Source organism: Bos grunniens, chromosome 14, assembly GCF_055505025.1.
Source record: "Bos grunniens cultivar Pamir isolate PY7600 chromosome 14, Bosgru_T2T1.0, whole genome shotgun sequence".
NCBI lineage: Eukaryota > Metazoa > Chordata > Mammalia > Artiodactyla > Bovidae > Bos > Bos grunniens.
In genome coordinates, this window is record NC_141178.1 from 51,400,890 (window position 1) to 51,418,683 (window position 17,794).

The 17,794-nt window shown below is 38.8% G+C and overlaps 1 protein-coding gene and 1 pseudogene across 4 annotated transcripts in view; one reads left to right on the forward strand and one right to left on the reverse strand.

Annotated features, from left to right (window-relative positions):
- The window catches only part of SGK3 (serum/glucocorticoid regulated kinase family member 3), a 112,042-nt gene that overhangs the window by 81,854 nt on the left and 12,394 nt on the right, over positions 1 to 17,794 (reverse strand). The window lies entirely within an intron of this gene.
- On the forward strand, positions 13,840 to 14,226 carry LOC147359408 (RNA guanine-N7 methyltransferase-activating subunit-like protein pseudogene; annotated as a pseudogene).

The window sequence follows — 17,794 nt, forward strand, 5'->3', positions numbered from 1 at the left end:
AAATTCAATAAAGTCATTTTAAAAAAAAATCCATATCAAACAAATTCTTTAAAAAGTTAATGTTTGTACTAGCCAAAATCTAGCCATGACTCAAAAGTCCATCAAGGGAAGACCAGGTAACTGAATTGTGGAATATTATACAGAATTGAAAATTAATGAATATCCGTATACATCAACATGGGTGAATGTCACCAGTGTTACTTTGATTATATTAAAAGTAAGTATCAGGAGAAATTATTCCATTTGTTAAAGTTTCAAAAATGAAAAAGTTCAACAATTTATTGTTTAGGGATAAACAAGAATTAGTTTTACAAAAAGTCAAGGGACAATACAAATACAAAGTTTTGTCATGGTTATTCGAGGGACAGAGGGAGGTAAACTGAATTGGGGAAGGGCAATGGGGAAACTGCTACTGCTACTGCTAAGTCACTTCAGTCGTGTCCGACTCTGTGCGACCCCATAGACGGCAGCCCACCAGGCTCCTCCGTCCCTGGGATTCTCCAGGCAAGAACACTGGAGTGGGTTGCCATTTCCTTCTCCAATGCATCAAAGTGAAAAGTGAAAGTGAAGTCGCTCAGTCGTGTCTGACCCTCAGCGACCCCATGGACTGCAGCCTTTCAGGCTCCTCCATCCATGGCACTTTCCAGGCAGGAGTGCTGGAGTGGGGTGCCATTGCCTTCTCCAATGGGGAAACTAATGGATGGCTAATATTCTGTTTCTTGAACTGGGTGATAGATACATGATATTTGTTTTGTTGTTATTCTCTATACTATGTATACATGCTACAGATTTCTTCTTAATATGTTTAAAAGTATGTTAAAGGAATGAACAGTTTACAAAAATATTTTAAATAATTCAAATCTAAGTCCACTATATCCCTGGAACATTAAATCTTTTATTTTTTAAATAAAAAAGCATACAAGGAGATTGATAGTATAAGAAGAAATTGTCTATAAAGTTGTGTATTATCTGCCTTCAAAATTTAGAATAAGTCTTCCAAATAAAAGAAACAACCGAAATAGTAACTCTTCTATCAGATGAAACAAATAAAAGTTTGCCCATTCAGTTATATGGTGACCAAAGGTAACTAATTTCATAAAGTGTATTATTCAGAATAACTTTCTGAACAATACAAAACAGATCCCTTACTTCATATTTTCTTCACCATTCTCTCATATAAGCATTCATACAATAGGGATATCTACTGAGAGTTTCACTGGAAATAATTAATAGCAAAGTCAGAAATCCCTAATGGCCAACTCTGACATGACAGGTTTCAAATTGATGAGTCTATCATCTCTGTAAAAGTAACCCAGACAAATTAATGACCATAGTATGTAGGCAGTTTTCACAATTAAAATTGATGAGTGTGCTCCTTTTACTTGTCAGAGTAGAGAGTTTATTGATCTTAAAATCAGTGGTGTTACAGGAAAATGCAAGTCAGGGCAGGGCTGGACTGGTCCTATGGGTCGCAAGCCTGAGTAGGCATTACGTCAGGCCCAGAGGGATAGCGACGCTGGCGATTCCAACAACAGTCTGAACAAAGCATGCCCCACAGGCAGGATGAGCCCAGCATACTTACAGTACATTAACAGAAAAAGGAAGAATCTATCGAGGCTTGACATATTGATAAATTCTCCTTGGTAATCCCCCAAATCGTGAGTAGCCTCGGAAATAAATTATTCCAAAAATTTGGAGTTCCTCCAGTAACTCACTATTGTTTTTATAGGTTGCTAATTCAGCACAGACAGGATTGACTCTTTAGAAAGCTCTGGGCATAAACATTACTTTAGTGGCAGTGTTTTTTTTAATTTACCAAAACTATCTCCAAATTAAATCTTCTAAGAATTAGTAGAAGAAAGGATCTATATTATATAACTTCCTAGTGGTAGTTTTGAATCTTCAGAACATCCTGAGTAAGTAGGAGGACAGTAGGAGGAAAGGGTGCTTGCCAGATTCTTCACATACCTCAACAGAACCAGCTACCATTGTACTAAGGACTTCACATGCATTCTCTCATGGAATCCCTATGAGGAAATCTTATGAACTCCATTTTACAGATCCAGGAAATGAAATACTGACTTGTTCAGATTCACGTAGCAATTGGCAGTGCTGGGGCTCAAGTTCAACACTTATGCTTGTGTTCTATCTACCATTTTTTGTTGTTGTTTGGTTGCTAAAGTCATGTCTGACTGTTTTGCAGCCCCATGGACTGTAGCCCGCCTGGCTCCTCTGTCTATATTATGCTGTAAAACACACCGCATTGCAGCATAATATAGACAGAGGAGCCAGGCGGGCTACAGCAAAACACACCGCATAAACTGTGGAAAATTCTGAAAGAGATGGGAATACCAGACCTCCTGACCTGCCTCTTGAGAAACCTATACGCAGGTCAGGAAGCAACAGTTAGAACTGGACATGAAACAACAGACAAGTTCCAAATAGGAAAAGAACTACGTCAAGGCTGTATGTTGTCACCCTGCTTATTTAACTTATATGCAGAGTACATCAGGAGAAACACTGGGCTGGAAGAAGCACAAGCTGGAATCAAGATTGCCTGGAGAAATATCAGTAACCTCAGATATGCAGATGACACCACCCTTATGGCAGAAAGTGAAGAGGAACTAAAGAGCCTCTTGATGAAAGTGAAAGAGGAGAGTGAAAAAGTTGGCTTAAAGCTCAACATTCAGAAAACTAAGATCATGGGATCTGGTCCCATCACTTCATGGCAAATAGATGGGGAAACAGTGGAAACAGTGTCAGACTTTATTTTTCTGGGATCCAAAATCACTGCAGATGGTGATTGCAGCCATGAAATTAAAAGACGCTTACTCCTTGGAAGGAAAGTTATGACCAACCTAGATAGCATATTGAAAAGTAGAGACATTACTTTGCCAACAAAGGTCCATCTAGTCAAGGCTATGGTTTTTCCAGTGGTCATGTATGGATATGAGAGTTGGACTGTGAAGAAGGCTGAGCACTGAAGAATTGATGCTTTTGAACTGTGGTGTTGGAGAAGACTCTTGAGAGTCCCTTGGACTGCAAGGGGATCCAACCAGTCCATCCTAAAGGAGATCAGTCCTGGGTGTTGATTGGAAGGACTGATGCTGAAGCTGAAACTCCAGTACTTTGGCCACCTCATGCAAAGAGTTGACTCACTGGAAAAGACTCTGATGCTGGGAAGGATTGGGAGCAGGAGGAGAAGGGGATGACAGAGGATGAGATGGCTGGATGGCATCACCGACTCAATGGACATGTGTTTGAGTGAACTCTGGGAGCTGGTGATGGACAGGGAGGCCTGGCGTGCTGCGATTCATGGGGTCACAAAGAGTTGGACATGACTGAGCGACTGAACTGAACTGAAAACACACTGCATTAATTTTTGATAACAGCTTTTTAAAAAACCGAACTGCTAAGTAGCTAAAAGTTTGAAAGACAAGAGGCTTTTTAGCTTTATCCTAAAAGAGCACACATGTCAAAGAACTTAAGACCATTATTCCAAAGCATGGCACCATACTGGATCTGAGTCTCCCACCCCCCACCCCTATTCTCTTACTAGTCAAGACCTGGACTTTCAAAAACAGGCATTCTGTGCCCTTTAATTAAAAAACTGTATGGCTGCTTAAATTACTTAAAAACAGTCTTTTATTTGTAAGCATTACTCTGTAAGAAATCTTACTGAACTTACTGAGAGGAAAAACCATGGTCATATGCTCAAAAAGAACAAAAACATTAAAATGAGGTTAGGGAATAAAAGTCTATTTTAAAAGTAAACTTCACACTTTAAAATCATGAGAACTAACAACTTTCACAAAGGTTCAGCATGCTTCGTATTACGAATCATCTCCTGATGTCATACACTGGATATCTGAATTGACCATGAGAGACCAACAAAGACTGGCCTACCAAAATTTAAATTTTCTTATTTTTTTTTGAAATAGTAAACCACATAAGGTAATCCAAAAAAATATATAGCATTCCTTCTATGCTCTCTGGAAACAGCATGCTAGTTAATACTTTTGAGAATATTTCATCTTCATAAAAGCACTAACGTTGATTAGGTCTCAAAATCCCCATGTGGGAGAAACAACAGCATATTCCCTCCATTTTCTAAATGATGTATATGGAGAGACTTGTGAATTGAGAAGTTCAAGTAGGAATTTCTGGTTTTAAAATGTTGGTGTAAAGATGTTTCACCTCGTCTTCTCAGAAATCACCTCAAAATAGGAAGACACAAAACATCCTACTTGAAGACAGAAAGCCTATGGAGGAGTAGGAAGGAGGTAAGAGTGGCAGAAGGGGAAACCTGAGAGGGCCTGAGAGGGGTGCCAGGCAGGAGCCCACTGACATAGCCCGCAGAACCTGAGAAGAGGCTCAGGCTTTAGGGCAACAACAGGAAGGAGATGAGAGGCTTCTTACCTGGGAAAACTGTATGGTCCTGAGAAAAGAGAGGCTGCTGATGAAATCTGTGACGGTCTCCATCTTTAACAAGTTCCATCCAGATCACAGAACTTTTATTCCATTTTTAATACATTCTATTAGTGTCTTGAAAGTGTTAGTTGCTCAGTAGTATCTGACTCTTTGTGACCCCGTGAACTGTAGCCTGCCAGGCTCCTCCATCCATGGGATTCTCCAGGCAAGTATACTGGAGTGAGTTGGTATTTCCTTCTCCAGGATGTATTCCTGACCCAGGGATCAAACCCAGGTCTCCTGAATTGACAGGCAGATTCTTTACTGTCTGAGCCACCATAGAAGCCCCTATTTTAGTGTCTTCAATTCAGTTTAGTTCAGTTCAGTCTCTCAGTCGTGTCCAACTCTTTGCGACCCCATGAACCGCAGCACACCAGGCCTCCCTGTCCATCACCAACTCCCAGAGTCTACCCAAACCCATGTCCATTGAGTCAGTGATGCCATCCAACCATCTCATCCTCTGTCGTCCCCTTCTCCTCCTGCCCTCAATCTTTCCCAGCATCAGGGTCTTTTCGAATGAATCAGCTCTTCGCATCAGGTGGCCAAAGTATTGGAGTTTCAGCTTCAACATCAGTCCTTCCAATGAACACCCAGGACTGATCTCCTTTAGGATGGACTGGTTGGATCTCCTTGCAGTCCAAGGGACTCTTGAGAGTCTTCTCTAATACAACAGTTCAAAAGCATCAATTCTTCGGTGCTCAGCTTTCTTTATAGTCCAACTCTCACATCCATACATGACTACTGGAAAAACCACAGCCTTGACTAGATGGACCTTTGTTGAAAAAGTAATGTCTTACTCTTAAATAATTATCAAGCACTTAAAGGAAATCTCTAACACAAAGGACCAAAATTAAAAAAAAAAAAAAAACTAGAATACATTAAAAATAGGAAATAGAATACTAGGAATAGACAAAGGTTTTTATTTACAAAAAAAAAAAAACAACTTCACAGAGACAGAAAATATTACATGCATGAAAGAAAAATAAAATTCTTTTTTTTTTTTTTTTTTTAAGGAAATAATGAGGGACCTTCCCTGGTAGTCCAGTGGTTGAGGCTCCAAGCTGCCACTATAAAGGGCAAAGGCTTGATCCCTAGTCAGGGAACTAAGATCCAGCATAAATTGATGCTTTTGAATTGTGGTGTTGGAGAATACTCTTGAGAGTCCCTTGGACAGCAAGGAGATCCAACCAGTCCATCCTAAAGGAAATCAGTCCTGAATACTCATTGGAAGTACTGATGCTGAAGCTGAAGCTCCAATACTTTGGCCACCCAATTCGAAAAACAGACTCATTAGAAAAGACCCTAATTCTGGGAAAGAGTTAAGGCAGGAGGAGAAGGGGACAACAGAGGATGAGATGGTTGGATGGCATCACCGACTCAATGGACATGAGCTTGAGAAAACTCCAGGAGTTGGTGATGGACAGGGAAGTCTGGGGTGCTGCAGTCCATGAGGTAGCAAACAGTCCAGAGTGATGAACTGAACCACCTTGTTGGGGCTTCTCCTTTGCCCTCGGACGTGAGGTATCTTTTTTGGTGGGATCAAACAGTCTCCAGTCGATGGTTGTTCAGCAGCTAGTTGTGATTTTGGAGTTCTTGCAAGAGAAGATGAGCACATGTCCTTCCACTCTGCCATCTTGAGGGTATAGAGTGGTATCATCTGCCTATCTAAGGTCACTGATATTTCTTCCTGCAATCTTGATTTCACCTTGGGACTCATCCAGCCCAGCATTTCACATGATGTAGTTGCATATAAGTTAAATAAGCAAGGCGACAACATACAGCCTTGACGTACTCCTTTTCCAATTTTGATCCAGTCCATTGTTCCATGTCTGGTTCTAACTGTTGCTTCTTGACCTGCACACAGGTTTCACAGGAGGCAGGTAAGGTGGTCTGGTAGTCCCATGTCTTTAAGAATTTTCCACAGTTTGTTGTGATCCACACAAAGGCTTTAGCATAGTCAACGAAACAGAAGTAGATATTTCTCTGTAATTCCTTTGCTTTTTCTATGATCCAGCGGATGTCTGAATTTGATCTCTGGTTCCTCTGCCTTTTCTAAATCCATTTTGTACATCTAGAAGTTCTTGGTTCACTACTGTTGAAGCCTAGCTTGAAGGATTTTGAGCATTACCTTACCAGCATGTGAAATGAGTACAACTGTATGATAGTTTGAACATTCTTTGGCATTGCCTTTCTTTGTGATTGGAATGAAAACTGATCTTTTCTAGTCCTGTGTCCATTTCTAAGTTTTCCAAATTAGCTGGCATATTGAGTGCAGCACTTTAATAGCATCATCTTTTTGGATTTGAAATAGCTCAGCTGGAATTCCATCACCTCTACTAGCTTTGTTTGTAGTAATGCTTCTTAAGGCCCACTTGACTTCACAGACCAGGATTCAATAAATATTTAGTGAATACAAAGATTCTGTTTAGTTTACCAACACACACCTTTAAACTCTATACACTGATTCTAAAGCCTAGATTTGAAAAGTCAAAATCTGCTCCAAAGGAGAACAACTAATCCAGATTTCCTGCCTCCTCTGCCCATGAAGTAAACTGATCTAACTGCACAGACTCATTCTGTAGAAGTGCTGCCCAAAATCAGTCTAGGTAGGCAGGACAGGGTGAGGAATTTGGACTTGAACTCATAAAGAGCTATTGTAGGTTAGGAAATGTACGCATGCAATTTTTAAAAAGAGCTTTGAGAAGATTAGCCTTTCCTGGTATGCAGGATAGAATGAGGGCAAATTTTTTCCTCCATTTTTTAGCCTGTTTTTAAAGATATGAGGTGACCAGTCAACTACAAAGGCTCAGTCAGTTTCTACACTAAGTGACCGATGAACCACTATCTGAACTATGGTCTGGAGACCCCCATTCTTAGCCACTATTAGCATAATCTGTCACAGAAGTTGAAAATAGATGAGTCACCAGAGGCAACCTGCTACTTCTGTACACAACAATGCCTGTCAATGACACTCATTCCATTTTATAACATACCCATTTTAAATAAACATTCTATTTTTACATATAATTACACTAAAGTTTAAAGATTCAATTAAAGGTTCTATTAAATACCACAGTCCAAAGACTCATTCTGCTTTAATTATACGAGAAACATAAAAATTGAAACCTGAGTGGTAAACTTTAATGACAGACAATAAAATAAAATTGCTTTCTAAGTTGAAAATGTTAAGTCTGTACCTAACTACCTCAGAGGAAATGAGAAAGTGCTCCTTGCTTATTATTCCTGCATCTTTTTTTTAACCAAGAAAAATGAGTCTGAAAGTCAATCCTACCCACATAGACAGGGCTAGATCAGGTGGGTCCCAGAAAGGTTTAAGGACAAATGGTGACCAGGGTAGAGCAGAGTAGAATTACCCTACAAATACCTAGTTTTCAACACAACCACTTACCCAAAACCTTTTCCAAGTGACCCAGGCTTTATGTTTTAATGATTAGAAAGTGCATGAGAAGTGACTTCCACGGAACATGTACACTGTCCTTTTCATTAAGGATTTGGGGAATCTGTTATTTCAGGAGAGCTGTATGCCTGATAGGGGCTTCCCAGATGGAGTTACTGGTAAAGAACCTGCCTGCCAATGCAGGAGACTAAAGAGACATGGGTTCGATCCCTGCATCAGGAAGATCCCCTGGAAAAGGGCATGGCAACCCACTCCAGTGTTCTTGCCTGGAAAATTCCATGACAGAGAAGCCTGGCAAGCTATAGTCCATAGGATCACAAAGATCCTGGACACAACTGAAGCGACTTAGCATGCATGGTGCATGCCTGATAGAGCCTCTCATTTCTGTACATACTTACACAACAAACCGTAATGACTCATTACCAACATCCATTACCTAAGTTACTGTTTCGCAACTTGTTTGCCACTTTTCCCTCCTTTTAAAACTGAACTTAAGTTTAAATATAATTCTGTGTACATAGAATTATGGTAAATGAACTTTAATAGCAAGAATTTAAAATTAAAAAAAAAGAAAAACCCACAGTTACACTTGGATGATTGCCTCCCAGTTTTCCCATGAAAGCTCAAATGGATATTTAAAGTGTATTTTTTTTAATATAGGTAGAAAAAAAACTGTTTTAGTTCTCATAACTTTAATAATTTTTAAGCAAGGTACAGTAATATGAGATTGTGATTTCTATTAAGATATATAAATATACATTTACATATTTATAAGATATACAAATAAATATAAATATAAAAATTGATATATTTAAATGGGCTTCACATAAGCCCATAAATAAGGGCTTATTTAATAAGCCACATAAATAAGGGCTTCAGCTCTTATTTAATTACGCTGCGGGATAAACAGGGCTTCCCTGGTGGCTCAGATGGTAAAGAATCTGCCTGTAATGCGGGAGACCCACATTAAATCCTGGGTCGGGAAGATCCCCTGGGGAAGGAAATGGCAACCCACTCCAGTATTCTTGCCTGGAAAATTCCATGGACAGAGGAGCCTGTCAGACTACAGTCCATGGGGTCACAAAGAGTTGGACACGACTGAGTGATGAACACATCACTTCAATTTCAAATGTAGTGATTAACTTTCACTTTCATGTATACACACACACACACACACACACACACACATTCGGTCTGTCTGTTTCTGGTACAGAGCTCCTAAAACCCTTGGAATTTCCTAAGTGATAAGAGAGATAAAGGTGAAATAGGTATCTTTTGTTATTCATATAATAAGTCTCTTTCAGTCACATCTGACTTTATATTAATGCAATGACTCTTAGAAAGCCCCTAGGTAATTTAAGGCTGGGAAGTGGTTGCAAAGACAATCAATCTGATAAATTAGAAACATGGGAGATTTTAGTTCCCCTTACCTCCTGGGAGGGGAAAGGGGCTGGTGGTTGAGTTGATCACCAATGGTCAATGATTTAATCAACTACGCCTACTCAATGAAGCCTCTAAAAAAATCCCAGGAGAGGTTGGGAGAGCTTCCAAGTTGGTGCACCTGGAGGTAATCTAGTAAGTAAGCTGTTTTCCTGTGTACTGAGAGCCACTTAGCAAATATCACCCAAAGGAGTGGTGGAGAAATGATTTATAGCCTCTGGTCAGAAGCCCAGGTAACAACCTGGATTTGCAACTGGCAGTTGAAGGGTGCGAGTGCAGGTATACAGAACTAAACCCTTAACCCGTGGAAGCTCCAAGAAGACAGTGTCAGCACTGAGTTAAACTGTAGGACATCCAGCTCGTGTCTCAGGCTTGGCTGGTGTGGGAAAAACTAGCACCCATGTGGGAACCAGAATACACAAGTGTCAGTATCACATGCAGTGAGTGTAAAGGACAACAAGGGAGTTTTGATTTGATTTTGATTCTGCACAGCATTTAAAAGTCAGGCATTGGCTTCCTTTAAAAGCTAAGGTAACCAACCACACAGTCTCATTCTCTGTCACACCATATATCAACATTTCAAAATGCTAAGAATGCTTCTAAAATCTACATGACTATGAATTTTTTTTATTAAAAAAATCACACAGATTCAGAAAACAAATACAACAAAAGGCAACAACAGTTTCTCCAACAGCCTCTTACGATCTCGGCCAAGCTTCCAATCTGCTTTTTACTATGATTCGTGCAGAGAATTCCACCAATACATTTATAACTTTTGCAAATTAAGTTACAAGTACTTGTTCACCTCCATTCGTCTCTGTGAATGACGGTGGAACTCTAAATTTAAATACAACTGCATTACTGTTCTCTGATTAGCGTAGAATAATTCTTGGATTCATGGCAACGCCAGGCTAAATGACACTGCAAAGAAACCCTTTGTTTTCAAACAAATCAGTGGTTGGCTTTAGATAATGCTATAAAGAGTCTTATTCACGCAATGTACCCTAGTCAAAATTGTAAAAGTTGAGAACAAAAATAACAACTTCTACCTCTATTAAAAGAAGAATCTATAGTTAAAGCTTTTTTTCTACATGAATAGAACTGTAAAATTTTAGAGGTAGATAGAACTTTGAGTAATTTAAAGTCAAGGAAAATAAAGTCATTCGCTAAGGATCATTTAATAAATTACTGGCAGATCAAACACTATAACCTAGGCACTGCAAATTCCCTAGTGTAGGCTATTAAATACTATAGAATGTTATGGACAAGTTAATATCAGCCAACATTTATCAAGTGCCTACTTTATGCCCTTAACTATGGCAAGCATTTTCATATCTATTATCTATTCTCTAAGTCAGCTAAAAAGATTTTAATAAAAGAATCACATCTACTTGTTTGGACATTCAGTGTTGCCAAAACAGAGTGTGCTACAGGAACTAAGTGGAAAGAGGTAATTCAATTACTGCAATAACTACACTTCAGAAGAGGCTGTGTTCCAACAATACACTTAACTCTCAGGAATTTCCATCCCAGAGGCATATATAGATTTAGAAAGCCTAGGAGTGCATTTCTGGGTACTGGCCTCTCTGCCAAGGACCGATAAAGACTTCAGTACTACTTCCTCCTCTTCCTTCTTCTACTCCTATACATTTCCCACTGTCACATTCTTGTTTGATTCTTCTGTAGTTGTTGTCTGCTCTTTGATCTATGCTTTCTCCTGAACTGCTGTTCCCCACCACCCCAGAAGGAAGAAAGTAATAATGACTAGAGCAGAAATCAATGAAAAACAACAGAGAAAATCAATGGAATGAAAAGTTAGTTCTTCAAAATAATTTTAACAAAATTGGAAAAACTTTACCTAGACTGATCAAGAATAAAAGAAAGAAGACTACTCCAATACTTTGGCCATCTGATGTGAAGAATTAACTCATTTGAAAAGATCCTGATGCTGGGAAAGATTGAAGGCAGGAGGAGAAGAGGATGACAGAGGACGAGATGGCTGGATGGCATCACTGACTCAATGGACATGAGTTTGAGTAAATTCCAGGAGTTGGCGATGGACAGGGAGGCCTGGCGTGCTGCAGTTCATGCGGTCACAAAGAATCAGACACTACTGAGCATCTGAACTGAACTGAAATAAGGAATGAAATATGGAACATTACTTCCAACTTCACAGAAATAAGAATTTTAAAAGAATATTATTAACAGTTGTATACAACAAATTATCTGGTAGATAACCAGATGAACATATTCATTGGAAGAAAAAAGCTATGAAGCTAAGTCAAGAAGAAATAGTACTTATCTGAATATATACATAACAAGTAAGGAAACTGAACTAGTAATTTAAAATAAAAAGTGCCACAAAGAAAAGCCCAAGTCCAGATGGCTTCACTGGTGACTTCTACCAAATATTTGAAGAAGAATTAATACCAATCCTTCACAAAATCTCCCGCCACCCATAGAAAAGAAAAGAAAGGAACTCATCAACGAGGCCAGTATTATCTTGATACCAAACCCAAATGAAGATATCACACAAAAAAGAGAAAGTTATAGATCAATTTAAGTGCAAAAATCCTCAACAAAATGCCAGCAAACCAAATCCAGGAACATATGAAAAGGATTATATAGCATGACAAAATATGATTTATTCCAGGAATTCAAAGTTGGTTTATCATCTGAAAACCAATCAATGTAATATACTGTATTAACAGACTAAAGGACAAAAACCACACAATCATCTCAATGGATGCAGAAAAGTCATTTGACAAAATTTAACACTCTTTAATTATAAAAACATAATAAACTTCGAATAGAATAGAATTTCCTCAAGCTAATAAGAGGTGTCTACAAATAAACCACAGCTAACATTACATGTAATGGTGAAAGACTGAATGCTCTTCCCCTGAGACTAGGAATGAGACAAGGCTTCTCTTTAACACTGAAGGTTCTAGCCAGAGCAACCAAGCAAGAAAAAAAATTGTAAAAAGAAAAAAATTATAAATTTTCTATTAAAAGGTTGACAAGGAAGAAGCAAAACTATCTCTATGAGCAGAGATAAGATCTTATATACAGTTGTCTCTTAGTACCCATAGGGGATTGGTTCCAGGAGGCCCTGCAGATACCCAATTGGACCCAGAAGCCCTTATATAAAACAGTACGTGAATACAGTCCACCGTCTGTATCTGGGGATGCAAGACTCCCAGATATTGAGGACTGACTGTATAAAAAATCCTAATCAATTCTCCAAAAAAACTATTCAAACTAATAAATAAGTTCAGCAAGTGTGAATACTAGTATGTGTAAAATAGATAGCTAGTGGGAAGCTTCGCTCAGTGTTCTGTGATGACCTAGAGAGGTGGGATGGAAGAGTGAGAGGGAGGCTCAAGATGGAGGGGAGCCATATATGTATATATATGGCTGATCCACATTGTTTAACAGCTGAAATTAACACAATAGTGTAAAGCAATTATCCTCCAATTAAGAGTTTTTAAAGATAAAAATTTTTTTAAAGAATTTAGAATACAAGCTCAATATTCAAAAATCATTGTATTAATATATTGTTATATAAATTATACTCAAAAAATCAAGTACAGTAGCATGAGTAAACATTAAATGAATTAAAAAAAATAATTCCATTAACAGCATCAAAAATAATAAAATACTTAGGAATAAATTTTAATGAAGTGCAAGATTTGTACACTGAAAACTATAGAAAATTGTTAAAAGAAATTAAAGGACTTCCCTGGTGAATAAGAGTCCAACTGCCAATGCAGGGGACACAGGTTCGATCACTAGTCCAGGAAGATTTCACAAGCCATGGAGCAACGAAGTTAATGTGCCACAACTACTGAGCCTGTGCCCTAGAGCCCACGAGCCACACCCACTGAGCCTGCGAGTTGCAGTTACTAAAACCCATGCACCCTAGAGCCTGTGCTCCGCAACAGGAGAAGCCACCACGATGAGAAGCCCACACACTGCAATGAGTAGCTCCCATTCACCACCTAGAGAAAGCCCAAACGGAGCAAAGAAGACCCAGTGCAGCCAAAAATAAAAATAAATTTTAAAAAATTACAGAAGACTTTAAGATACGGAAAAACAATCCAGGTTCATGGATCCGAAGACTAAATACTGTTAAGATGGCAATACTCTCCAAATTGATCTACAGAGTGAATCCAATCCCTGTCAAAATTCCTTGCCATTTTTTTCATACTGACAAGCTGATCCTAAAATTCATATGGAAATGCAACTGACCCAAAATAAGACAGTGATCTTGAAAAGGAAGAACAAAGTTGGAGGACTCATACTTCCTGTTTGTAAAACTTACAACAAAGCCACACTAAGCTAGTTAACACAGTGTGGCACTGGCATTAAGACAGAAAGAGCTTTCCACTTATATGTGGCAGCTAAAAAGTAAAACTAACTGCTACCTGGGAGAGCTGAAGGAGTGTACACAGAGGTCCTGTGCCAGCACCCTGGACCAGAGATCCACACAATTTAAACATTAAACACAACAGCCGCCTCAAATCCCTGGGAATTTCAGAATGACTGACACTTCTCAAGCTGTTCCAAATTTTGAAGAGATGTTTGCCAACAGATTCACAGAAGATGACAAAGAATACCAAGAATACCTGAAACACCCTCCTGAGTCTCCTCTGATTGTTGAGGAATGAAATAGCAGAGCTGGTGGCAACCTGAGAAATAGAGGCAATTGGCTGTAAGATAATAGACAGTTTAGAGGTAGGGACAGCAGACAGGGAGGGCCAAGTGACAATCGATCCAATCAACGGCATGGACGATCCTGGGATAACAATTGCCCACAGCACAGACAAGAACCTTACTACCCCTGTCAATACGGACACTACGGTTACAACCAAAGGCCTCCCTATGGCTACTACTGATAGAAGTGTCAGCAACTTTTAGTAAAATTATTTACTCTGCTAACATGACAAAAGTTTATGTTGCATTTTCTGTTGGTCATAGTTGTACATCTGATTGTAGAAACTGAATTTTTTTTTGGAACTTGGGACTTCTAAAAAAATTTTTGGAACTTGGAACTTTTTAAAAATTAGATCTTACTGGAGAGACATGATGGTTGCTGGGAATAAATACTCCCCTAAAAAGGTTGTGGGTTATATTGCTTGACTTCTACCTCAGATTCATCTTTGTTTCATGACTTAATAGTGCTTTGAATGTTGTATCTTTTTTTCCTTGTTAGACCTTCAGGAGTTGTCTTTATTTCACACAGAAATAAAAATTTTATGTAGAAAATGCTTGCTTTTAATTTGTAAGATAAGGAAGTATCCCTACACTCAGATGTGCTCATTCCTAAAATTTTACACAGGGAGTACAATCAGCTCCTAAATGCACCACTCTGCCTACTTATGACGTACTGTACACAGTAGTAATTGAAAGGTAACACAATCATAGTATATCTCGTTTGGTTTTTGTTGTTATGTGAATGTGGTACTTGGTAATTACTCTATAGGTATGAGTCATCTTCACAATCATAGTGGTGTCTTTTTAGAGTGATATCAAAAATAAAGCTGTAAAATCAGGAAGGAATCGGTCTCAGTTTCAGTGTCTTAATCTAGTGGTGGGTGAGATGAAGGCACACAGTCATTTTCCACAAACTCAAAGGCTTTGCTAACATAAACATTACACGTTATGCAAAAGTTTAACTCCGTAATGTTCCCTTCCTTCTCAGTCACATGTAAATAATGGTGTGTTTTGACTCTATTTACTTTTATGGTATTTAATATGGGTTGAGTTTACAATGTTATTTCACCTCCAGATGTACACCTTTGCTGCCTCCTCTTCTGTAAATACAGTGATGCTGTAACTTCCTTTCATAATGAGCACCATAGTTCCCATCATTTTAATGGCCATTATAATGGTTTTATTCAAATAAAATACTTGTAAGCATTCTCTCTCAAAAAAAATAAAATAAGAAGTAAAACTAATGGGTACAATTAAAAAAGAAACAGTCTCATAGACGCAGAGAACAAACTACCAGTTACCAGTGAGAGAACAGGGGAAGAAGAGGAAAGATAGGATTAAGGAATTAAGAGGCACAAACTACTAGGCATAAAACAAGATACAGGGTGTAAGGTACAGCCCAGGTAATACAGCTAATATTTTATAATAACTTTAAATGGAGTATAGTCTAGAAAAGTATTGAATTGTACACCTGAAACTAATATAACATTGTAAATCAACTATACCTCAAAAAATAAGTTTTAAAAAGATGGGGAGAATAAAATTGAAAGTACAGAAATAAATCTTTATGGTCATTTGATTTTCGAATGAATGCCAACATAGGACAACTGAATACCCACATACAAATGAATAAAGTTGAACCCCCTACCTCACACCATAACCAAAAGGTAACTTGAAACAGATCAAAAACCTAAAAGCAAGAACTGAAACAGTTCTTAGAAGAAAACACAGTAGTAAATCTCCGTGACTTTGGGCTAGGCAATAATTGCTTAGATGAATAAACTTGGCATCAAAAGCACAAGTGACAGAAGAGAAAATTAACTGAACTTCATCAAAATTAAAAACTTTAGTGCTTCAAGGGAAAACCATTAGGAAAGTAAAAGAAAACCCACAAAAATAGGAGAAATATTTGTAAATCATATAATCTGTGCATCCAAAATATATAGAGAACTCTTACAATTCAGCAAAAAAGACAAATAACCCTATTAAAAAATGGACAAAGGAACTGAACAGACATTTCTCCCAAGGTTACAAATGGTCAACAAGCACATAAATGATGCTCAATATCATTAGCCATTAAGAAAATGAAAACCAAAACCTCAGTGACATACCACTTCAAACCTACTAAAATGACCAAAGTCCAAAAAGGACAGATAATTAATGTTGGTGAGGATGTGGAGAAATTTGAACCCTCAAACCTTGCTGGTGGGACTGGGAAACAGTGCAGACACTGGAAAACAGTTTGGCAATTCCTCAAAAAGTTAAACTGAGTTATACATGACCCAGCAATTCTGCTGCAAGGTATACACCCAAAAATGAAAATACATGTTCATACAAAAGCCTGCACATGAATATGCACAGCAGCCTTATTAATAATCATCAAAAAGTGGAAACAATCCAACTATCCACTAATATATAAATGAATAAGCCAAATATGATAAACTGAAAAACTGGAACATTTTTCAGCACTAAAAATAAATGAAGTATTATATGCTACAATGTGGATGGACCTCAAAAACATTATGCTAAGTAAAGCAAACCAGTCACAAAAGACCACATATTCTAAGATTCCACTTTTTTTCTGGCCGGTCCAAGCAACTTTCCAAGCATTCCCTAGTTCCCTAAACCAGGGACTGAACCCAAGCCATGTAAGTGAAAGCACCAAGTCTTAAAAATTCCTGTAAGATTTCACTTTTTACAAAATATCCAGAATAGGCAAACACACCTACCAAAAGGGCTTCTCTGGTGGCTCAGATGGCAAAGAATCCGCCTGCAGTGAGGGAGACCGGAGTTCGATCCCTGGGTCGAGAAGATCCCCTGGAGGAAGGCAAGGCAACCCACTCCAGTATTCTTGCCTGGAGAATCCCCAGGGACAGAGGAGCCTGGAGGGCCACCGTCCATGGGGTCGCAAAGAGTCGGATACGACTTAGCCACTAAGCACATACCTACCAAAAGTAAACTGATCATTGTCAGAGGCGGAGCACGGAGGGCGCGGCGGCAGCGGCGGGGAGAGGGGGGAGTTTGGCAGGGAATGAGGATGAGAGACTGCTAATGAGTCCAGGGTCTTGGCGGGGATAATGAAAACGTTCCGGAATTAGATAGTGATGATGCCTGCACAGCTCTGTGACTAAAGCACCGAATTGTACACTTTAAAGTGATTAATTCGATGGCATATCAATTAAGTCTCAATAAAGCTGCTTTTCTCTTTAAAATATTAAATGCAAGAGAATATGCTATGGGTTTATTCTGTCTTCTCCATTCACCTCTGTGACATTTTAAACTTTTCTAGTCGTGTGAATTTCCTCAGTGTCTTTCTCACCATTTGTTCAAAACATAAGTATATTTTATTAGATAATAGAATCATAAAATGTTCTTTCATTCCTACTTGTTTAACAGGAGCTCATCCTTTAAAGACGGAGAAGGCAATGGCACCCCACTCCAGTACTCTTGCCTGGAAAATCCCATGGACGGAGGAGCCTGGTGGGCTGCAGTCCATGGGGTCGCTAAGAGTCAGACACGACTGAGCAACTTCACTTTCACTTTTCACTTTCATGCATTGGAGAAGGAAATGGCAACCCACTCCAGTATTCTTGCCTGGAGAATCCCAGGGACGGGGGAGCCTGGTGGGCTGCCGTCTATGGGGTCGCATAGAGTCAGACACGACTGAAAGCAGCAACAGCAGCATCCTTTAAAGAATATTTTCTGGCAAGACACAATATTTTTGCATTAGCTAATACCCAACAAGAATCA